Source organism: Procambarus clarkii, chromosome 11 (genome assembly GCF_040958095.1).
Source record: "Procambarus clarkii isolate CNS0578487 chromosome 11, FALCON_Pclarkii_2.0, whole genome shotgun sequence".
Lineage (NCBI taxonomy): Eukaryota > Metazoa > Arthropoda > Malacostraca > Decapoda > Cambaridae > Procambarus > Procambarus clarkii.
In genome coordinates this window covers 5,422,717-5,448,028 of record NC_091160.1, presented here as the reverse complement: position 1 = coordinate 5,448,028, position 25,312 = coordinate 5,422,717, and the positions used below count along the sequence as shown (strand labels likewise).

The 25,312-nt window shown below is 48.0% G+C and overlaps 2 pseudogenes; both read right to left on the bottom strand.

The window, feature by feature from the left end:
- LOC138363513 (DNA-directed RNA polymerase II subunit RPB2-like) overlaps positions 1-6,999 on the bottom strand; it is a 51,288-nt pseudogene extending 44,289 nt beyond the window's left edge.
- A 1,377-nt stretch (positions 7,000-8,376) lies between these two features.
- Positions 8,377-23,293, bottom strand: LOC138363512 (DNA-directed RNA polymerase II subunit RPB2-like; annotated as a pseudogene).
- Between the last annotated feature and the right edge of the window lie 2,019 nt (positions 23,294-25,312).

Here is a 25,312-nt window from a genome sequence, read left to right as displayed (position 1 = left end):
GCATTTCCCGCAGCCTTTCCTCATAACTCATGCCTCTTAGTTCTGGGACTAGTCTAGTAGCATACCTTTGGACTTTTTCCAGCTTCGTCTTGTGCTTGACAAGGTACGGGCTCCATGCTGGGGCCGCATACTCCAGGATTGGTCTTACATATGTGGTGTACAAGATTCTGATGATTCCTTACACAGGTTCCTGAACGCCGTTCTGATGTAGCCAGCCTCGCATATGCCGCAGACGTTATTCTCTTTATGTGGGCTTCAGGAGACAGGTTTGGTGTGATATCAACTCCTAGATCTTTCTCTCTGTCTGTTTCATTAAGTACTTCATCTCCTATTCTGTATCCTGTGCCTGGCCTCCTGTTTCCACTGCCTAGTTTCATTACTTTGCATTTACTCGGGTTGAACTTCAACAGCCATTTGTTGGACCATTCACTCAGTCTATCCAGGTCATCTTGTAGCCTCCTACTATCATCCTCTGTTTCAATCCTCCTCATAATTTTTGCATCGTCGGCAAACATTGAGAGGAACGAATCTATACCCTCTGGGAGATCATTTACATATACCAGAAACAGTATAGGTCCAAGGACTGACCCCTGCGGGACTCCACTTGTGACGTCTCGCCAATCTGAGACCTCACCCCTCACACAGACTCGTTGTCTCCTGTTGCTTAGGTATTCCTCTATCCACCGGAGTACCTTCCCTCTCACTCCAGCCTGCATCTCCAACTTTCGCACTAGCCTCTTGTGTGGCACTGTATCAAAGGCTTTCTGACAATCCAAAAATATGCAGTCTGCCCACCCTTCTCTTTTTGCCTTTTTTTGTTGCCTGGTCGTAGAATTCAAGTAACCCTGTGAGGCAGGACCTGCCATCCCTGAACCCATGTTGATGCTGTGTTACAAAGTTCCTTCGCTCCAGATGCTCCACTAGTTTTTTTCGCACAATCTTCTCCATCAGCTTGCATGGTATGCAGGTTAGGGACACTGGCCTGTAGTTCAGTGCTCCTGTCTATCCCCTTTCTTGTATATCGGGACTACGTTAGCTGCTTTCCAAGTATCTGGCAGTTCCCCTGTTGCCAGTGATTTGTTATACACTATGGAGAGTGGTAGGCTCAGTTCTCTTGCTCCTTCCTTTAGAACCCAAGGGGAGATTCCATCTGGGCCTATAGCCTTCGTCACGTCCAACTCTAGTAAACACTTCCTTACTTCCCCACTGGTAATCTCAAACTCTTCCAGTGGTTCCTGGTTAGCTATTCCCTCACTTACCTCTGGAATTTCTCCTTGTTCTAAGGTGAAGACCTCCTGGAATTTCTTATTCAATTCCTCACACACTTCCTTGTCATTTGTAGTGAATCCTTCCGCCCCTATCCTTAATCTCATAACCTGTTCCTTTACTGTTGTTTTTCTCCTAATGTGGCTATGCAACAATTTAGGCTGAGTCTTTGCCTTGCTTGCGATGTCATTTTCGTATTGTCTTTCTGCCTCTCTTCTCATCCTGACATATTCATTCCTGGCATTCTGGTATCTTTCTCTGCTCTCCAGTGTCCTGTTATTCCTATAGTTTCTCCATGCCCTTTTACTTTGCTGCTTAGCTAGCCTACATCTTTGATTAAACCATGGGTTTCTCATCTTCATTTCTCTGTTTTCCTTTTGGACTGGGACAAACTTGTTTGCTGCGGCCTTGCACTTCTGCGTGATGTAATCCATCATATCTTGGGCCGTCTTTCCCCTGAGCTCTGTTTCCCATGCTATATCTGTTAGGAATTTTCTTATCCCCTCATAGTTTCCCTTTCGGTATGCTAACCTTTTGGTTTCGGTATCCCTCCTCCTGTGTGTGTGTGTGTGTGTGTGTGTGTGTGTATGTGTGTGTGTGTGTGTGTGTGTGTGTGTGTGTGTGTGTGTGTGTGTGTGTATGTGTGTGTGTGTGTGTATGTGTGTGTGTGTATGTGTGTGTGTGTGTGTGTGCGTGTATGTGTGCGTGTTTGTTGTGTGCGTGTTTGTGTGCGTGTGTGTGTGTGTGTGTGTGTGTGTGTGTGTGTGTGTGCGTGCGTGCGTGCGTGCGTGCGCGTGCGTGTACTCCTAGTTGTTCTCAGCTAGTTGCGCTTGCGGGGGTTGAGCATTGGCTCTTTGGTCCCTGTTACAACCCTTGAGACTTAGTACGGTTTTTTTCTCGCAGTGATCAATTTATATTATATCGGCCTTGCCAACAGGTGTCTAGGGGTACAGAAATAACACTGCATAAATTGTAAAAACAATGTATCTACGCTAAGGGTGACAAACATAACAATTAAATGGTAAATATAATAGCCAGAAATATTCTTTAGCATGCAATAATATAAATAAAAATCCTTATTGAGCAATGACCAATATCACCAGCACATGAATTAATCAATGAGATAATACACAATCATCTAACCAGAGAATTAACCGAGTATCTAGCTAAAATAACAGTAACCACTACTTAACTTAAAAACATGTCTCCTCTCGACCAATGCTGCCACGCCTCTGCCCAAGCGTCTGTTCCCAGGGCAGGCGTCCTAACACAATATCAACTAAACATCCACATAAACTATTGTGAAAATTCAACTAACAAAATGTAGTACTAATATTCAAATCATTATTATTCTTAATAGTATTAAATACTGTTACATTGCTCAATATAATTTACTGGCAAACAATAATAAGAATTAATCAAGGTTGAACTATAACCACTCGCTTGACATCAAGTTCCCACACTGGCTGTTACTTATCGTACGTTATGGCTCGTGACCCTACAACAGCCAACTTTAAAAAGGTCTAGGGTTACTAAAAACTGCTGTTCACAAGAGCGGGTCACCAGTATAACCCCTTAATAAGTAATGAGCACTTTGTTAACATTTTCCTTTAGGACTGAAGGAATACATATAAAACTTATATATATATATTACATAAATCTCAATAGCATACAGATGATTACTTTATCACAAATATATCAAATCAAAATATTACTGTCTCTCCCAGAAATTAATATAATATTATTATATGTATGGTTATGACAGAACAATAATGTAAAACTTAACTCCACAAGATGTTAACTCTCTGGTTCCGGATCAGCTACTGACTTACATATCTGCGGGAGTCAAAATCATTGCCTCTGCCCCGCGAAAAATTGTCAAAGTTACAATATTTATTACTTCTACAATGGAGCAATACATTGTGACAAGAGTAATTTTAAACTAACGTAATGAATGGTCAATACATATTGGTATAACAAAAATAAGGTAATTATTGCTTTACATAGTAATTAAAATACACATACAAAGGGGAATGATAGCATGCTCATCCAGCAACGGACTATCCCACGACAATTTGCCAGATACAGTTCACACAATTATTATTCACCTAAGTTACCCACATATGATCACATATAAATCATTAGTTCCCATGGGAAACTGAGTACACAAAGAAATAAAACAATCATTCCCACGATACGTTGGGCCTAACACCAACAATGTAACATGAAATTATTTTACATAGAACATATAAGTATATCAATATACATACATGTAATTTATACACAATTATAAAGGTACATATTCATTTATTTAATTACGTATCTTATAGGGGTACGTAACACTGGCCACATCCAAATATGGTCATCCCCCCCACACGGAGAAACCAACATAAAAATACTTGCACAAAAAAGCCTCATACAATATAATGCAACTCAGGCACACTACAGCCTGCTACACTAATTAACATACCGTATTCTATCATCATACAACTGGATACTATATTAATTATAGAACAAGACAGTAGAGTATATAAGCATCAGGAGTAATGTTAGAATCCTAGTAAGATTCGTAACATCCCTCCCGTCCCCTAAGAAAAAAATGAAATTAACTGAAGGTTGATCTCATTTTTTGACTGCATGAAATATAACATGAAAATACAACATGAAAATACTTCAACTAAAATAAAGTACAAAGCAATGAAATTTCACACAGTAAAAAAATACAAAATTTACATACATCTTATGAATAAAGAACAATACATATTATGGCAGTGCAACAGGAAATCCTCTGGATAAGGCATCAGCAATAACATTTTGCCTCCCAGGAATATGACGAATTACAATATTGAATTCTTGTAGAATCAATGACCATCTAAGTATTCCCTGGTTTTTACACTTCGTAGAGTTGATAAATGTCAATGGATTATGATCTTTATATACTACCACTTGATTTCCTGACAAATATGTCTCAAATTTCTTCACTGCCAATATTAAACAAAGTGCTTCTTTCTCAACTACAGAGTAATTAATTTGTGTCCTGTCAAACTTACGAGAGAAATAATAAACAGGATGTTCTAACTCATCTGGTCCTACTTGGAACAAAACAGCACCTGCTCCTAGATCTGAAGCGTCTATGTGAAGAATAAAAGGTTTATCATACTGTGGACTAGCTAGCACAGGTGAAGTAGAGAGAATTCCTTTCAACTTCTGAAAAGAGTTGACACTCCTGCGTCCACTTAAATTTTACCTGTTTCCTTAGAAGATTTGTTATGGGTGCAGCAACAATGGAAAAGTTTTTACAATATCTCCTATAATATGCACACATTCCAATAAATCTCTGCACAGACTTCTTATTTGTTAGTACTGGGTACTCCACAATTGCCTGGATCTTGTCTTGCAATGGGACTATCCTTCCTTGTCCGACCTCATGTCCTAAGTACACTATAGTTCCTTTACCCCAACTACATTTCTTCATCTTGACAGTCAAATTAGCATGTTGTAACACATTAAACAATTTCTTTAAACTAGTCATATGATCTACCCAATTCTTACTGAAAATCACAATGTCATCCAAATATGCCCTACAATGTGGCACATCCTTCAACAAAGAAATCATTAATTTCTGAAAAGTGGCTGGAGCATTCCTTAATCCAAAAGGCATTACATTAAACTCGTAAGCTCTACCAAGAGTGATAAATGCTGTCACTCCCCTTGCAAAATCTGTAAGAGGTATCTGGTGATATCCCTTAGATAAGTCCAATTTCGATACAAACTTAGCATGACCAATAGTATCGACACAGTCCTCCAACAAAGGTAAAGGATATACATCAACTACAGTACCTGGTTGAGTTTTCTATAATCCACTACTAATCTCCACTTACCTTCTGGTTTTGGTAGTAATAGACACGGTGAACTCCAGGAACTCTGACTGGGTCTAATGAACCCATGTCGAAGAAGATTATCAACCTCTCCTGGATTATACGACGTTTCTGGGTGTCACTCGATAAGGGTGCAGCCGAATTGGAGTTACATTTGTCAGGTTAATGTCGTGAGTAATGAGAGACGTCTGAGTGGGACCTCCCCAAACAAGTTAGAAGACATCTCCGAAAGGTCCTGGAACTCTGCTCTCTCCTCATCCTGCAAATGACACAACAATTCTTCCCCGGAACTGCTGGAATTAGAGAAACAAGAATTACCATCTTCCTCTACAACACTCAACTCTTCAGGATTTACCTCCTCAGCAACACAACGAGCCACAATACTAGGCACACAATAAGCCTTCAATCGGTTTACATGTACACTCATGGTCTGTCGTTTCTGCTTGGAATGGCAAACTTTGTAAGTAACTTCCCCAAGAGGTTTTACTACTTGGTACGGTCCTGCAAATTTATGAGACAGACGTAACCATACGAAGCTTCAAGACCAATACCAAATCTCCTGGCTCAAAAACTCTGAGTTTGGCTTTGAACCTCTGGTCATGTTTCTGCTTCATTACCTGTTGTTGTTCACTTAGATGTCGTAAGGCCAACTCCCTCGTTCTGGACAGCTCTTTACATCCGTCAGGTAACGCTCACTCTGCCTGGCTGTAACATCTAACATTTTCTCATGTAACATTTTTAAAGGTCCTCTCACCTGATGTCCGAATACAAGCTCGAATGGAGAACAGCCTAGGGCACTGTGCAATCCATCTCTAGCCGCAAACAAAACAAATGGTAAATACCAATGTCTGGGTGAATCTTCCCCAGTTGCCTTCAACATTTTCTTGAGAGTTTGGTGGAACCGCTCGATTCCCCCTTGACTCTGAGGATGGTAAGGACTGGAAAAATTGTGCTTTATACCAAATGAATTACAAAAATGTTTAAAGGTGGTGGAACAAAAATTACTCCCATTATCAGTTTGAATTATACGGGGCATACCAAATAAGAAAAATCGTTCCAACTGCCTTATAATGGTAGAAGCTCTAATGTTACGTAATGCATATGCTTCAGGAAACCTGGTGGTCATACATAAAATTGTAAACATATACATATTTCCGGATTTCGTAAGGGGTAAAGGTCCGACACAATCCAGTACCACATGAGTAAAAGGCTCCTCTGGCACTACAATAGGGTATAATGGTGCTTGTGGCCCTGTCTGATTAGGCTTACCAACAGTTTGACACACAACACAATTGTGGCAATATCTGACCACATCTTTTTTAAGTTTTGGCCAATAGAAAAGTTTACAGATCTTATGATACATACTAGTAATGCCGTGGTGACCTCCCTTCAAGTCATCATGGGCAGCTTGCAATACCTGCTCCCTATACTCTGTTGGCACAACGAGCTAGATTTTAGACTCACAATTATCTGATAAGGGAGTTCCTGATGGTCTCCATCTTCTCATCAGACATCGATCCTTGAAATAACAACCCGTACTCTCCTCCAAAGTATCAATGGAGTCAGCTGCTTCTGCATAACACTCAGCTAGACTGGGATCAGTACTTTGCAACTCACTCAAGGTCTGGAACTCAACAGCTGGAGCGAGCGGGCAAGGAACTGGTACCTGGGCCACATCTTCCAGACCATCTGGGTCAGAATAAATTAGGGCTTTGGCACCGGTCTCACTCTTGACATCCACGTGAGCTAAAAATGTATCTTCAAGGTCCACCTCCACCTCCCTGTCTGAAGGGGTCATGGCCTCGAGAACATCCACCTTGGTAGAAGCAGGACTTACCACATTCTGGTTACCCATGGATCTGGTCGCAACACAGGCTCGATAAATGACACCATCATCCGCATCTGGTTGAGCCAGTACTGCACTAGGTTTAGTATACATAACAGCACAATCGGTCCCACTAACTTGACACTTGTTAAAATCATTACCTACAATGATATCTATCCCAGGAATGGGCAACTGCTCAGTGACTGCTACAGTGCACCAACCTGGTGTAATAGAAGAATTCAGGTTAGCCTTAATTAATGGTACACGTTGGATATGCCCTCCAAGTCCCTGCAATAACACTACCTCTCCAGTGTCTTCTGTGCATTTGTTTCCGCCACCACCGCGGATCGAACCCGGAACCTCAGGACTACGAATTCCGAGCACTGTCCACTTAGCTGTCAGGCCCCTACTAGCTACATTACTTCATCAGGTAATAAATGTTTTCTGTTTTAATAATTAGTGCACACATACATATGACTTTCATACACCATTAAGAAGCTGCTTATCACCCAAACTTGATCAAGATCATATTGTGATGTATATTCATAAGCCTATGAAATAATACAGGGTACAATACACCAATATTAAATAGTAAATACAAAAACAAGTACAGTACCATTCTGTATAATAATGTACAAAAGGATGTACTGTACTTTACTCCATTACAAAGAAAACGCCATGTAAGAGTTTGCTAACTTTAATACCGTAAGCCACTGAAATAAATATTTTTCTCATAAATCTAAAAAATATGCAAACTGTACTGTATAATTTTGTGTACAGTACCACTGTACTGTATAATTTTGTGTACAGTACCACTGTACTGTATAATTTTGTGTACAGTACCACTGTACTGTATAATTTTGTGTACAGTACCACTGTACTATAATTTTGTGTACAGTACCACTGTACTGTATAATTTTGTGTACAGTACCACTGTACTGGATAATTTTGTGTACAGTACCACTGTACTGATAATTTTGTGTACAGTACCACTGTACTGGATAATTTTGTGTACAGTACCACTGTACTGGATAATTTTGTGTACAGTACCACTGTACTGGATAATTTTGTGTACAGTACCACTGTACTGGATAATTTTGTGTACAGTACCACTGTACTGGATAATTTTGTGTACAGTACCACTGTACTGGATAATTTTGTGTACAGTACCACTGTACTGGATAATTTTGTGTACAGTACCACTGTACTGGATAATTTTGTGTACAGTACCACTGTACTGGATAATTTTGTGTACAGTACCACTGTACTGGATAATTTTGTGTACAGTACCACTGTACTGGATAATTTTGTGTACAGTACCACTGTACTGGATAATTTTTGTGTACAGTACCACTGTACTGGATAATTTTGTGTACAGTACCACTGTACGGATAATTTTGTGTACAGTACCACTGTACTGGATAATTTTGTGTACAGTACCACTGTACTGTACCATGCCTTACTGTACTGTACTTCCAAAATTAAAACATGTTCACTTCATCACCATCATCCTGGGAGCAATGTTCATCGTAATCAATTCTTGGAAAAGTAATTGACATGCATAGGGACATAGGGAAGACGCATCTGGGATATCTGAGTTTTATTGCGGCATCCCTTACATTCAAAGGCATTGTTGCGTACAGTAGCAATAAGATCACACAAGTTGCACACATGAACAGAATATGGGTCACTGACTTCAGACAAACGTACACGGAGAAACTGTGCGGCGCCATGAGTAATCTGGCAATCTTGTTCCATCTTACCGAATCGCAAGCTACCTTCCCTTGCACGACCTCCCATAGGCTACATAACCAAGACCTGCACAGGCCCTCTTGCACGGGAATGGATTTTATCATCTACCTTATGCTTCAAGTAAGTAAGTAATTATCAAAAGAAGGCACCAAACCGGGAAGGCTATGTAGCACCATCAAATACGCAAAATAATCAGAGGGCGCTAAAGATCACCAAGGATGCCAATACGAGAACAAAAACGCATAAGGCGAACGATATCAAAAGTATCCGAGTCACCAAGAATTCTATCGAGGGACAGGTGACCGCGAGGGGCGGTCGGAAAGCAAGACACACGCTCGTCCTGGAAGTCAGGACATTCAAGAAGGACATGCACGACCGTAAGAGGGACAATGCAACTAGGACAATAAGGAGCAGGGCGGCGCTCCATCAAGTGACCATGGGTTAAGCGAGTATGGCCAATACGCAACCTCGCCAGAGCTGTTTCCCACCGCCGGTTACGGTGGAAGGAGGACGGCCACGAGGAAACACAACATTTAAGAGTACGTAGCTTGTTACCAGTAACAGACAACCAAGAAGCCTGCCAACGGGTAAGGACTGAGGAATGGATAACCGGGTAAAAGTCGGAATACGGAATGCCTTTACGAGAGATGGGACAAGAGCGGACAGCTTCCTTGGCGGCAGCATCCGCACGCTCATTTAAAGACACACCAATATGGCTGGGAACCCAACAAAACTCAACCGACTTAAATTTACTGTGAACGAGAAACAGCCAATGCTGGATCTCGACAACTACTGGATGAACCGGATTAAAGGACCCGAGAGCCATAGGGCACTACGAGAGTCAACAACAACTACAAAGGAAGACTGACAACGAGAAAGCAGGAGACGAAGAGCATAGAGAATAGCATAAAGTTCCGCTGTAAAGATGCTAGTCTCCGGAGGCAAGCGACACATATAAGTGCGATCAGGAAAAACAACAGAGTAGCCAACACCGTCCGCTGACTTAGACCCATCGGTGAAGACAGAAACGGAGCGGGAGTGAGAAGAAAAGTGCTCGAGGAAAAGGCGTTTAGAACCGTAGGAGGGGTAAAAGCTTTAGTGATACGGGTCAAGGATGTACAAAACCGCGGAAGAGGGACCCTCCACGGGGGCAAAGAAGGAACAACACGAGGAGAAACATCAGAAATACGAACGGAAAGAGAATCCTGTAGGCGAGATAACCGGACAGAAAGAGGGAGGTGGTGAAGAGGAACAGGAACCGCAGGAGGGGTAAAAGTTAAAGCACGACAGAGGCGAGAGGAAGGATGTTGCAAGGACCGCGCAAGATAGCGAAGACAGTAGCGATCACGGCGGTCCTGGAGAGACAGGAAGCCAGTGTCAACATACAAGCTAAGGATGGGAGTCGAACGAAAGGCACCAGAACTGAGGCGCAACCCAGTATGGTGCAAAGCATCAAGACGGCGAAGAGTAGAAGGAGAAGCAGACGAGTAAGCAGGGCAACCATAATCGAGCTTAGACAGGACGAGAGAGGAATGTAAAGCAAGGAGAGTGCGCCTATCTGCCCCCAAGAAGTATGGGACAAGACCCGAAGGAGGGTAAGGGCCTTAGAGCACTCAACACGGAGGTAAGAGATATGGGGAGACCAAGACAAACGAGTGTCAAGGAATAACCCCAAAAGCTTCGCGGAATCTTTGTATTCAAGGGGATGACCATAAAGGGACAAAGAGGGACGAAGAACAACCCGTTTCCGCGTAAAAGTCATGGCACAAGTCTTAGAAGTAGAGAACTTGAAGCCATGATCTGTGGCCCAAGACGACACGGCATCAATTGCAAGTTGAAGCCGGCGTTGAAGGAGCGGCGAATCATCACCCTGACAACAAAGGGTAAGATCATCGACATAGAGAGCGGAGAAGACACCAGAAGGAAGAGAGGAAAGAAGACCATTGAGGGCAACCAGAAAAAGAGTAGTGCTCAGAACACTACCCTGGGGCACCTTCGTATTGCTGAAAAGAGGGAGAGAGAGCGGTACCAAGGCGCACCCGAAAGGAACGACGAGAGAGGAAGCTGCGGAGAAAGAGAGGGAGATGACCACGAAGGCCAAAAGAATGAAGTTGAGATAGGATATGATAACGCCAAGTGGTGTCGTAAGCCTTTTCCAGGTCAAAAAGGACGGCAACAATGGAGGTCTTCGCAGCAAAAGCAGTACGAATATAGACCTCCAAGTTCACCAGGACATCTGTCGTGCTGCGGCACTTGCGGAAACCAAATTGAGAAGGGAAGAGGAGGTGATGGTGTTCCAGGAACCACATCAGACGAACGTTAACCATACGTTCAAAGAGTTTGCAGACACAACTTGTGAGAGCAATAGGGCGAAAGTCCTTAGGGGAAGTACCCAGAGACCCCGGTTTGCGAACAGGGAGGACAACGGCATCGAGCCAGTCCTCAGGGACTGACGACGACTCCCAGATCCGATTATACAGACTCAGTAAATACTGAGACGTGCTCGGAGGGAGATGGCGAAGCATCTCATAATGAATACCATCGGAGCCCGCCGCCGTAGAACCGCAGAGGGCCAGGGCAGAACGAAGTTCAGAGAGAGAGAAGGGATCATTATAGGGAAGCTGAAGATGAGTGCAGAAATCTAAAGGACGAGACTCAAGGACAGGTTTACGAAGAAGGAAAGATTGGGGAAGATGAAGACCAGAGCTAACAGAAGAAAAGTGGGAACCCAGTTCGGAAGCGACCTGCAACGGGTCCGCCACAAGAGTATCATGGAGGTGAAGGATCGGTGAAACATCGGGAACGAACTTACCCGCTATCTTGCGGATACGCTTCCAGATCTGGGCCAGAGGGGTTTCGGACGTAATCGTTGAGACATAAGATGCCCAACATTCACGTTTAGCCGTACGGATGGCCCTACGGGCCACCGCACTCGCTTTCCGAAAGAAAAGAAAAGAATCGGTCGTCTGCCTACGGCGGTGCCTCTTCCAGGCTGCACGCTTACAGCGGACAGCCCGAGCAGTCCGCATTCCACCAGGGAACGCACTTCCGTGGACCCCGGGAGGAAGAGCGAGGGATAGAGCGGAGGGCAGCGTTGAAGACAGTGTCATGAAAAAGGAGGAGAGCGCGAGAGAGAGGCAGAAGGGAGAGGTCAGAGAGAGTAGCACTGAGGGAAAATAGGGTCCAGTCCGCCTTAGCAAACTGCCACCTAGGGAAAGAGAGGGAAGGGCGAAAAGAGAAAAAGGAAACAAGGATGGGAAATGATCACTTCCATGGAGGTCATCAAGAACCTGCCACGTGAAATCTAAGTAAAGAGAAGAAGAGCAGAGAGAAAGATCAAACAAGAAAGGGTGCGAGTCCGAGAGTCCAAATGAGTGGGCTCACCAGAATTCAGAAGAGACAGGGAAGAAGAGAGGAGAAACGGCTCAAGAAGGCGACCCCGGGTATTCGTCAGAACGTCACCTCAAAGAGAATGACGACAATTGAAGTCACCCAGCAGGAGCACAGGCTCCGGCAAGGAGTCTAGGAGGTGTTTCAAATCAGGAAGAGAAAGCGGGACACTCGGGGGGAGATAAATGGAACAAACAGTGTACCATTTCCCCACAAAGACACGAGCAGCAGAACAATGGAGAGGTGAAGGAAAAAGTAAAGGAACAAAGGGAACATCAGTACGAATCAAAAGAGCAGAAGAATTAGAAGCCCCAGCAACAGCTGGGGGGGAGAGAAAGGAATAGCCACGAAAACGACCAGGACGAGCACCAAGCATCGGCTCCTAGAGACAGACACAAAGGGGCGAAAACCGCGAAATCAGAAGTTGGAGTTCGAGGAAATTAGCGTAATAACCTCGAATGTTCCATTGAAGAATGGACAACGACGAGAAGAGAAAGGACAAAAACAGAGAACAAGGAAGAAACAAAGGCGAAAGAGCAACAGAGCACGTTAAAGAATATCAGGGTCGGGATCAGGGTCAGCAAAGTCAGGGTTAGGGGGCATGGGTAAACTGAGCAAAGACGGAGGGAAGGAAACGGGAGAACAGATCAGAGGTGGGCGGGCGGGGTCCGGAGGAGGAGGAGGAGGAAGAGGAGGAGACAACGGAGAGGAGCAGGCAAGGACAGCAGCAGGAAGAGGAGGGGTAGAAAGAGGGGAGCGCACCTCAGCAAGGGCAGCAACTGAGAGGGAAGCGGGGGCTAAAGAAACCTCCATAGCAGGAACAGGGGGCGCAACCACCGAAATGGGAGGGGAAGGAGCGAGAGAGGCAGAAGTAGGGGCCGAGGAAGAAAGCGAAACCTTCTTACCCGCCGGGGAGGAGGAAGGAGAGGAGCCAGGTTTACGCTTCTGACGTAAAGAGACAGGTGTTCCAGCAACCACGTACTGGGCAACGGATTCTAGCGTCTCAACAGGAGAAGCTGAACGAGAGCACACATGACGGCCGTTTGGAGAGCGATGGACATCAGCCCGCACCGACAGGCGGCGGGGAGAGTCAAGAGACGGAGGGGAAGGATGGGAAGGAGGAACGGAGGGAGACGAGGAAGAAGACACAGGAGACACGACAGACCGGGTAGAAGGAAGGGGAACCCCAGAGAGAAGACCAGGAGGAGGATCCTTCGGGAGAGAACCCAAAGGAACAGAGGAGGGGGCAGTGGGCGCATCAGGTCCAAGGCCCGGAAACGGTTGTGAGTCTGAGGAAGGCGGGAAGGACGAGGAGAGGAAGAGCGCAACACGCGAGCATAAGAGATATTAGCATAAGGCGGGAGCCGGCGAACCTGGCGTCTCGCCTCAGGAAAAGATAAACGCTCCGGTGCTTCAACCCAGCAAACAATTTTAGGTTGCCACAACATATCTGGAAAGTATTTGAAAGTATTGGAAACGTTTGTTTTATCGTATCAGATACGATATTGTGTGTGGACTTAAATAGGTTTCCAAAACTTATAACCAAGACATATGTATCTAACACTAATTTGAGATGTTGTGGCAACTTTACACTCCTAACATGAGTCATTCATAATCCATTCATATACCAATATGAATCTCTTATGAAAGGTTTGAGCCAATAATCTGAACCCTTTTCACATCTTTGTGTGTAAAGTTAAATTTCTTGAAATTAAATTATATTTTATATTATATTATTTTTATTATATTTTATATTATATTATTATTTTCAATTTTAATATTAAAACCAATTGAAGGGTAAAAAAAATCTAATAATTTATATTTCTTTTATTATTTACTAACGGAGAGAGGGGAGGCTGTACGGCGGAGAGTGGCGGCTGTGGCGGACAGTGGCGGCGGTGGCGGATAGTGGCGGCGGGCGGACAGTGGCGGCGGGCGGACAGTGGCGGCGGCGGGCGGACAGTGGCGGCGGTGGCGGATAGTGGCGGCGGGCGGACAGTGGCGGCGGTGGCGGATAGTGGCGGGGCGGACAGTGGCGGCGGTGGCGGATAGTGGCGGCGGGCGGACAGTGGCGGCGGTGGCGGATAGTGGCGGCTGTGGCGGATAGTGGCGGCGGGCGGACCGTGGCGGCTTTGGCGGCGGTGGTGGACAGTGGCGGCGGCGGTGGTGGACAGTGGCGGCGGGCAGACAGTGGCGGCGGCGGGCGGACAGTGGCGGCGGCGGGCGGACAGTGGCGGCGGCGGGCGGACAGTGGTGGCGGCGGGCGGACAGTGGAGGCGGCGGGCGGACAGTGGTGGCGGCGGGCGGACAGTGGTGGCGGCGGGCGGACAGTGGTGGCGGCGGCCGAAAAGTGGTGGCGGTGGCAGACAGTGGTGGCGGTGGCAGACAGTGGTGGCGGTGGCGGACAGTGGTGGCGGTGGCGGACAGTGGTGGCGGTGGCGGATAGTGGCAGCGGGCGGACAGTGGCGGCGGTGGCGGACAGTGGCGGCGATGGCGGACAGTGGCGGCGGTGGCGGATAGTGGCGGCGGTGGCGGATAGTGGCGGCGGGCGGACAGGGCGGCGGTGGGCGGACAGTGGTGGCGGGAGGACAGTGGCGGCGGTGGCGGATAGTGGCGGCGGGCGGACAGTGGCGGCAGCGGGCGGACAGTGGCGGCGGCGGGCGGACAGTGGCGGCGGCGGGCGGACAGTGGAGGCGGCGGGCGGACAGTGGAGGCGGCGGGCGGACAGTGGAGGCGGCGGGCGGACAGTGGAGGCGGCGGGCGGACAGTGGTGGCGGCGGGCGGACAGTGGTGGCGGCGGGCGGACAGTGGTGGCGGCGGGCGGACAGTGGTGGCGGTGGCAGACAGTGGTGGCGGTGGCGGACAGTGGCGGACAGTGGCGGCGGTGGCGGACAGTGACGGCGGTGGCGGACAGTGGCGGCGGTGGCGGACAGTGGCGGCGGTGGCGGACACTGGCGGCTGTGTCTGGCGGTGGTGGCGGGCGGTGGCGGGTGGCGGCGTCTGTGATGAGTAGTGGTGGCTGGCGGTGGTGGGTGGTGGCGGCGGTGGTGGTGGGTGGTGGTGGCGGCGGCGGCTGGTGGTGGTGGGTGGTGGCGGCGGTGGTGGTGGGTGGTGGTGGCGGCGGCGGCTGGTGGTGGTGGTGGGTGGTGGCGGCGGGTGGTGGGTGGCGGCGGCGGCTGGTGGTGGTGGGTGGTGGCGGCGGGTGGTGGGTGGTGGCGGCTGTGGTGGGTGGTGGCGGGCGGTGGCGGGCGGCGGCGGCTGTGGTAGGTGGTGACGATCGGCGGTGGGGGGGGCTGGTGGCGGCTGGCGGTGGCGGCTTGCGGTGGCGACTGTGGCAACGGGCGGTGACGGCTGATAGCGGGCGGTGGTGGCGGCTGGTGGCAGGTGGTGGTGGTGGCGGCGGCGGTGATGGGTGGTGGCGGCGGCGGTGGTGGTGGGTGGTGGTGGCGGCGGCTGTGATGGGTGGTGGCGGCGGTGGTGGTGGGTGGTGGTGGCGGCGGCGGCTGGTGGTGGTGGGTGGTGGTGGTGGGTGGTGGTGGTGGGTGGTGGTGGTGGGTGGTGGTGGTGGTGGGTGGCGGTGGCGGGTGGCGGCTGGTGGTGGGTGGTGGCGGCGGGTGGTGAGTGGCGGTGGTGGGTGGCGGTGGCTGGTGGCGGGTGGCGGCTGGTGGCGGGTGGTGGCGGGTGGCGGCGGGTGGCGGCTGGTGGTGGGTATCGGCGGGTGGCGGCTGGTGGTGGGTGGTGGCGGGTGGCGGCTGGTGGTGGGTGGAGGCGGGTGGCGGCGGGTGGTGGGTGGCGGCGGGTGGTGGCGGCGGGTGGTGAATGGCGGTGGTGGGTGGCGGTGGCTGGTGGCGGGTGGCGGCTGGTGGTGGGTGGTGGCGGGTGGCGGCTGGTGGTGGGTGGTGGCGGGTGGCGGCTGGTGGTGGGTGGCGGCGGCTGGTGGCGGGTGGCGGCTGGTGGTGGGTGGTGGCGGCGGGTGGTGAGTGGCGGTGGTGGGTGGCGGTGGCTGGTGGCGGGTGGCGGCTGGTGGCGGGTGGTTTTGGGTGGCGGCGGGTGGCGGCTGGTGGCGGGTGGCGGCTGGTGGCGGGTGGCGGCTGGTGGTGGGTGGTGGCTGGTGGTGGTGGGTGGTGGCTGGTGGCGGCTGGTGGTGGGTGGCGGGTGGTGGGTGGTGGCGGCGGGTGGTGAGTGGTGGCGGGTGGCGGCTGGTGGTGGGTGGTGGCGGGTGGCGGCTGGTGGTGGGTGGTGGCGGGTGGCGGCTGGTGGTGGGTGGTGGCGGGTGGCGGCTGGTGGTGGGTGGTGGCGGCTGGTGGTGGGTGGTGGCGGCTGGTGGTGGGTGGTGGCGGGTGGCAGCTGGTGGTGGGTGGCGGCGGGTGGCGGCTGGTGGTGGGTGGCGGCGGCTGGTGGTGGGTGGCGGGTGGCGGCGGGTGGCGGGTGGTGGTGGGTGGCGGGTGGCGGCTGGTGGTGGGTGGCGGCGGCTGGTGGTGGGTGGCGGGTGGCGGCGGGTGGCGGCTGGTGGTGGGTGGCGGGTGGCGGCTGGTGGTGGGTGGCGGGTGGCGGCGGGTGGCGGGTGGTGGTGGGTGGCGGGTGGCGGCTGGTGGTGGGTGGCGGCGGCTGGTGGTGGGTGGCGGGTGGCGGCGGGTGGCGGCTGGTGGTGGGTGGCGGGTGGCGGCTGGTGGTGGGTGGCGGGTGGTGGTGGGTGGTGGCGGGTGGCGGCTGGTGGTGGGTGGTGGCGGGTGGCGGCTGGTGGTGGGTGGCGGCTGGTGGTGGGTGGCGGCTGGTGGTGGGTGGTGGCGGGTGGCGGCTGGTGGTGGGTGGCGGGTGGCGGCGGGTGGCGGCTGGTGGCGGCCAGCTGGGACACACCCTTCACCACTGAAGGTCTGAGTACAACTAACCATATGTCTCTCTCACCCACCAGCCCAGTGTTGCCAGCTCGCGCTCTCAAAATGTTTCCTTCAAAGATTGTATATTATCTTTGAACAACAAGTTTGATTATCAAGGAAATAATGCATATATTATTGTCACATTAATACTGTGCAATATCTTATTACATTCCTGCTAAATAATTATAATTTGAAACAGGACAAAAAATCCAACATATATATAAAAACCAACATTAGAGATGACGAGGCCTAGGCCTCGCCTGTGACCACACATCCTGCCTCCCTGGCCTGCTACACTCACACACCTCACACTCTTAACTCTCTCATAATCACTCTCACTCTCTTACTCTGTCACTCTTACTCTCTGTCACTCTTACTCTCTGTCACTCTTACTCTCTGTCACTCTTACTCTCTGTCACTCTGTCACTCTTACTCTGTCACTCTTACTCTGTCACTCTTACTCTCTGTCACTCTTACTCTCTGTCACTCTTACTCTCTGTCACTCTTACTCTCTGTCACTCTTACTCTCTGTCACTCTTACTCTCTGTCACTCTTACTCTCTGTCACTCTTCCTCTCTGTCACTCTTACTCTGTCACTCTTACTCTGTCACTCTTACTCTCTATCACTCTTACTCTCTGTCACTCTTACTCTCTGTCACTCTTACTCTCTGTCACTCTTACTCTCTGTCACTCTTACTCTCTGTCACTCTTACTCTCTGTCACTCTTACTCTCTGTCACTCTTACTCTCTGTCACTCTTACTCTCTGTCACTCTTACTCTCTGTCACTCTTACTCTCTGTCATTCTTCCTCACTCTCAGTCACCCTTACCCATTCATACTCACTCTCTCACCCTTACCCATTCATACTCACTCTCTCACTCTTACTCTCATACTCTTACTCTCAATTACTCTTACTCTCAATTACTCTTACTCTCAATCACTCTTACTCCCAATCACTCCTACTCCCAATCACTCCTACTCTCAATCACTCCTACTCACATTCTTACTCTTACTCCCAATCACTCTTACTCTCAATCACTCCTATTCTCATTCTTACTCTTACTCTCACTCTTACTCTTACTCCCAATCACTCTTACTCCCAATCACTCTTACTCTCAATCACTCTTACTCTCAATAACTCTTACTTTCAATCACTCTTACTCTCATTCTTACTCTTACTCACTCTTACTCTCAATCACTCTTATTCTCATTCTTACTCCTACTCCCAATCACTCTTACTCCCAATCACTCTTACTCCCAATCACTCTTACTCTCAATCACTCTTACTCCAAATCAATCTTACTCTCAATCACTCTTACTCTCAATCACTCTTACTCTCAATCACTCTTACTCTCAATCACTCTTACTCACTCTTACTCTCAATCACTCTTATTCTCATTCTTACTCCTACTCCCAATCACTCTTACTCCCAATCACTCTTACTCTCAATCACTCTTACTCCCAATCACTCTTACTCCCAATCACTCTTACTCCCAATCACTCTTACTCCCAATCACTCTTACTCCCAATCACTCTTACTCCCAATCACTCTTACTCCCAATCACTCTTACTCCCAATCACTCTTACTCTCAATCACTCCTACTCTCAATCACTCTCAATCACTCTTACGCACTATTACTCACTCTTTCTCTCAGTCATCCTTACTCACTCTCATACTCACTCTTACTCTGTCACTCTTACTCTCTGTCACTCTTACTCTCTGTCACTCTTACTCTGTCACTCTTACTCACTCTCAGTCACCCTTACCCATTCATACTCACTCTCTCACTCTTACTCTCATACTCTTACTCTCAATTACTCTTACTCTCAATCACTCTTACTCCCAATCACTCTTACTCCCAATCACTCCTACTCTCAATCACTCCTACTCTCATTCTTACTCTTACTCCCAATCACTCTTACTCTCAATCTTACTTATTCTCATTCTTACTCTTACTCTCACTCTTACTCCCAATCACTCTTACTCTCAATCACTCTTGCTCCCAATCACTCTTACTCCCAATCACTCTTACTCTCAATCACTCTTACTCTCAATCACTCTTACTCTCAATCACTCTTACTCTCACTAACTCTCACTCTTACTCTCACTCTAACTCTCAATCACTCTTACTCTCATACTCACCCTTACTCTCAATCACTTTACTCTCACTCTTACTCATTCTGTCACCCTTACTTTCACTCTTACTCACTCTGTCACTCTTACTCACTCTCAGTCACTCTTACTTATACTCACTCTTACTCACACTTACACACTCTCTGGCACTCTCACTCACCTTCAGTCACTCTTACTCACTCTTACCCACTCTCGCTCACTCTTACTCACTCTAGTTAATAAGAACACGCCAATATAAGACAACAAAACGTTTTCAGATTCTTTCTCACCACTTTCCAGCAACTTTTATAATTTATATAAATTATCTTAGGGAATAATACATAAATTATATATTTAAACATGATATTAGTGTTTAGTGGAATGCATAAGGAGTAAAATTGTGTTAAAAAGAGCGATTTTTAGAAAATTTGGAAAACTACTTTTTTCTGTTCATATTATAACTAAATGGATTTTAAAGGTTTCACTCAGCCAATATATATCATTCACAATTTATTAATGAATTTTACAAAAAAACACCATAAATTTTATATTTAAACATGTAAAAACTATTTGTTTTACATTTGGAAGAAAATAATTGTAGAAAAACTATTTATAATTAAACCTTTGTGTTTGGATTTTTTGAGTAAAAGTTTCTCAAAGGCTCTCCTGCACCATTCTCAATGCAAATCATTCCCACACCTATGGGAAGAGATAGGCGAACGTTGTGTAGATGATTTGTGTTTGCTGGGAAGTTGAGGACGGCTGCCTCAAGCTTGTAATGGACACACGCACGGGAGAAGGCAGGATGGGCTTCACCGCAGATGAGGCAACGAGCCTGGGGAGAAGTGCACTCCGACTTAAAGTGACCTTCGCCACCACACAAAGGACAGAGAGAGACAGTCCTGGAACAGCGGAGGGCACCATGCCCAAACCTCCAGCACTTGTTGCAGAGCCGAGGAGAAGGAATGTACTCCTGGACAGAGCACCTGGCACCAGCAAGAATGACAGAGGGTGGAAGGGTCCTACCATCAAAGGTAATCTTCACAACCCAGAGGGGTTGACGGCGACTACCACGAGGGGGACGAGTAAACGTGTCCACCTGGAGAATAGAATGGCCCTGGGCAGCAAGGATATGTCGAATATCGTCGTGGCAGTCGCGCAGGTCCCGAACACCGGTCGCAACATGGGGCGGGAGCAAAATAGTGCCAACACTGGCATTCAACTAAGCGTTCTTCGAGACCCGAACAGGGGTCTCGCCAAGGCAGGATAAGGCAGCCAAGCGGGAAGCAGCATCCTGAGAAGGAGCAGCAACGACACGTGTACCGAGACGAGTGGGGTTGAAAGTAATGGAGGCATCCACGGAATCAACGAGATGTTGATGGAGGGAGAAATCGTCAGGAGGCGCAGAATCAAGAGGGAGGAGATCAAAATATTTGGCCCACGAAGCGGGACCAAACAAGGCTTGATAGGTATCAGAACTGGAAGGAATTGAGCGAGGGCGGCTGTGACGAGGACGGCGGTGAGAACCCCCAGAGAGGGGTTAAAAGGCGCAGTAGTTACAACTAGAGAAGGAGCCGCGCCAGGGGACGAGGTAGTCACCACTGGGGGCTTGGGGCTCGACCCAACCACAGAGGAGGGAGGGGAGCCAGGGGAAGGAGTCAGAGAGGCCAAAGGAGGAGCAAGGTCGGGGCCCAATGCAGCGGAGGCTACAGAGCCCGGTCTTCCAATACGGACCGACTCGGGGGCTTGGTCGCCCACCCCACGAGCCTGAGAAGGTAAACCAGAAGCAGCCGAAACAGGGGTTATCATCATTACGAAAAGAAGAATTCATTCATGAATGTGCCCCCACACCCACCATGGAGCCACAATTAGAGGCAGGACACCCAACAAGAAGCTATCGCCGATCTTGCCGGGGCCTCCTAGGGGTGCGTCGTGAGTATACGCCCCACAAACGCCACCTTAAGAAACCGACAGTCCGTCGAGATCGGGTTCAGTGACGAAAGGGGGATTGACAATAAAAGGTTCCCCTCGCTCTCGACGTCGGGTACTACAGTTCTACGGGTGCAAGAGTATGCCTCCTCAAGCACCCGGGCGTGAAAATATAAGAAGTCCAAGTGAAGAACCAGAACGAGCAAAAGGTCGGCAGGAAACGGCAAGCAGATAGGAGAAGAGGGGGGAGAAAAACGAAACAGAAGAAAAAAGTAAAAGATGCCCAGCAGAATTGGAGAGGACGACAGCAGGAGCACAAGGCTAGAAAAGGACAGAGGACTGTCCCAAGGAGCATCACACCATATGCTTCAAACGATGATAATATGTAGGAGTCAGGAAAATCTGAGCATTCATCTTCCGTCCAGTGTGACCACAATACATAATCTCATTGCCTCTTAATTGGTAGCCATACCCTTGTAACAAATTGTATTTTTCTGTACATTCACGGCATCACTGAAGGGCGTAGCATCACCAATTTCACCCTTGTTGGCACCAAGCTTTCCTCGTAAAGCTTCAATTAAATGGCCAATTGTCATTCGGGAGAGAATGGCATGAGGATTAATAATGGTGTCAGGAGTTATACCTTCTGCTGTAAAAGGCATATCCTCCACCCTGTACTGAATACTACAGATACCTTTTTGTCCATGACGGGAGGCAAATTAATCACCAATCTGGGGAATACGTACAGACCTTACACGAATCTTGATAAAATGATCACCATCTACGTTCACAGTCAGCATGACATGGCCCACAATGCCAGTTTCCGAGCCCCTCAAAAATACACTGGCATCTCTCTTCCTGAACCGTCTTGGATGACCATCTAATTCATCCTCATTTTCTGGCAGTGATGGTTTTGTCCAGTTACCCGTGGCCAGAGAATATCGCAGTCCATCAGAAATCAGCTTAGGCTTAACTGCAACATCCAACCTATACTCTTGACCTTTATCTAAGAGTTTCTGAGCGTGCATACGAACTTCTTTCATCAAGTTCCGGAATAATCCTCGGGAAAGTAAGGTTATGAGAGGACCGGCCAAATCTAGCCTCTTGCTTCCATAGTGATCATGATGATCTAGCTCTCGTCGACCTAAAGCGGCAAGCAAAAGCCAGTGAACCATGTACTCTAGAATGTATGCCTTCTTTGTCTCACAAAAATCTGATACACCAACGTGAGGTAACATTTCTTTCTGCAAAATCTCACGGGCAAATTTATGCGCTTCTCTTTTGTTACACCAAGTCGAATACCGAGTAAACCAATAAAGTTCAATGCAACATTCTGTTCCTGAATTATAAAGGCTTCGTCCATAGATGGCTTTACCATTTCCATCATCTCAGGATCATCAAAATCATAGACGATATGTTCAAAAATATCTCGATCTGCTACAAAGCCCAAAGCATGAAACACAACAAACAAAGCAGATTTATTAGCACTACTTCCACCCCTAGCCATCATGTTGATCCAAAGAGTGGGTACAGGTCGTGCTGAGTGCTCAATACACGAGCGGGTTTCGCACTTGTAAGCATATTTACTTTCCTTCATACTGGACACGTACACGGTGTTTGTCGCCATCTTCTCCTGGGTAATCAGCATTTTCTCTGAGCCGTTGATAATGAATTAAGGATCAAGAGGACATTCGTTAACCTCGTGAAGTTATACAAGAGTATAACATATATAGTTGTGTATAACATAAAAGAAGTATGCATATTTAGGATGCAGTAGGTTGTGAACTGAGGAGTGAGCAGCAACCTAGTACGATTATAGGATGAAGACTAAAGGGGAATATTGGGCTGCTACCAACTGATAAGCAGCCTAAGGAGTTGCATAGTAATATAACTGTTCTTGTATATGTGTGCATTAAATGTCTCATATGTTGGCTGGTTTTTACTCTAGTTCTGGTGAGGCTTCCTGGCAAGTGAGAGAGAGAAAGACACGGCTATAACTTGGGTGATAGTGGACTATAACTAAGGGGGATTGAGAGATCATCCCACAGTAAGGAGAGTGCTGGGAATCACGGCTTCTTGAGAGCGGGTGTGTACTCATGACAACTAGGCAGTGTGAGCCGAACCCCTGTATAAAGGTGCCGTTGAACCCCCTCTCCCTGAACCAGACGCTTACCACTGTGATCCCCCAAATAATTGCAAGCCCTCCAGTGTCCATTGCTGGTCGACTGACGGCAGCAGAAGCGAGGCTGTCGTGGTCGGTCATTTATCTGTCAGGGCGTGGTTGGGTTTCTCTGTTCGGCGATAAGATAGTATCAGGAGGGGTCAAATAGCCAAGATTCATTATATAAAACACCCAACACCCCCCACACGCTCTGATACTGAACAAAATGTTATCGTGGTGCACTAAACAATGCTCTCAAGATATTACATCCAATGATCTCATGGTACTGTATAATTTGTTTTAATAGTGTTGTATACAATGTTCTTAATTTAAGGTGGTGTAAGTAAGTAAGTAATTATCAAAAGAAGGCACCAAACCGGGAAGGCTATGTAGCACCATCAAATGCACAGAATAATCAGAGGGTGCTAAATATCACCAAGGATGCCAATACGAGAACAAAAACGCACAAGGCGAACGATATCAAAAGTATCCGAGTCACCAAGAATTCTATTGACGGACAGGTGATCGTGAGGGGCGGTCGGAAAGTAAGACATGCGCTCGTCCAGGAAGTCAGGACATTCACGAAGGACATGCACGACCATAAGAAGGACAATGCAATTAAGTAAGTAATTATCAAAAGAAGGCACCAAACCAGGAAGGCTATGTAGCACCATCAAATATGCAAAATAATTAGAGGGCGCTAAATATCACCAAGGATGCCAATACGAGAACAAAAACGCATAAGGCGAACGATATCAAAAGTATCCGAGTCACTAAGAATTCTATCGAGGGACAGGCGACCGCGAGGGGCGGTCGGAAAGCAAGACACACGCTCGTCCTGGAAGTCAGGACATTCAAGAAGGACATGCACGACCGTAAGAGGGACAATGTAACTAGGACAATAAGGAGCAGGGCGGCGCTCCATCAAGTGACCATGGGTTAAGCGAGTATGGCCAATACGCAACCTCGCCAGAGCTGTTTCCCACCGCCGGTTACGGTGGAAGGAGGACGGCCACGAGGAAACACAACATTTAAGAGTACGTAGCTTGTTACCAGTAACAGACAACCAAGAAGCCTGCCAACGGGTAAGGACTGAGGAATGGATAACCGGGTAAAAGTCGGAATACGGAATGCCTTTACGAGAGATGGGACAAGAGCGGACAGCTTCCTTGGTGGCAGCATCCGCACGCTCATTTAAAGACACACCAATATGGCTGGGAACCCAACAAAACTCAACCGACTTAAATTTACTGTGAACGAGAAACAGCCAATGCTGGATCTCGACAACTACTGGATGAACCGGATTAAAGGACCCGAGAGCCATTAGGGCACTACGAGAGTCAACAACAACTACAAAGGAAGACTGACAACGAGAAAGCAGGAGACGAAGAGCATAGAGAATAGCATAAAGTTCCGCTGTAAAGATGCTAGTCTCCGGAGGGAAGCGACACATATAAGTGCGATCAGGAAAAACAACAGAGTAGCCAACACCGTCCGCTGACTTAGACCCATCGGTGAAGACAGAAACGGAGCGGGAGTGAGAAGAAAAGTGCTCCAGGAAAAGGCGTTTTAGAACCGTAGGAGGGGTAAAAGATTTAGTGATACGGGTCAAGGATGTACAAAACCGCGGAAGAGGGACCCTCCATGGGGGCAAAGAAGGAACAACACGAGGAGAAACATCAGAAATACGAACGGAAAGAGAATCCTGTAGGCGAGATAACCGTGTGAGATTTTCTTCCTTGACAGGTTATCAAAAGAATTAAGTCCTATTGATGTTACGTTAATTGCAACTACCTCGCAAGAGAGGCAGACATTAAACAGCAAGAGCTGCCAGTGGCAGATATTTAATCTTAAAGCCTAAGATCATAGGACCGCGGGAGCAAACCGCCAGGCGAAACCACTCGGGTAACACCTGTCAATTAGGTCGCTGGCTCCTCCTAGTTAACAAACTAATAAAGGGTAGCCGACGGATTCTCACCTCTTATTTATAGAAGTGTGGTGCTGTGCAATGGACTCGAGCTTTAGATACAGACTTGATATGAACATAAGCAGGCAAAGCATTGCAGAACATGAAATGTGGGGCAGTAATATTGGAAGGTTTGACGTAAACGACCGTTTCTA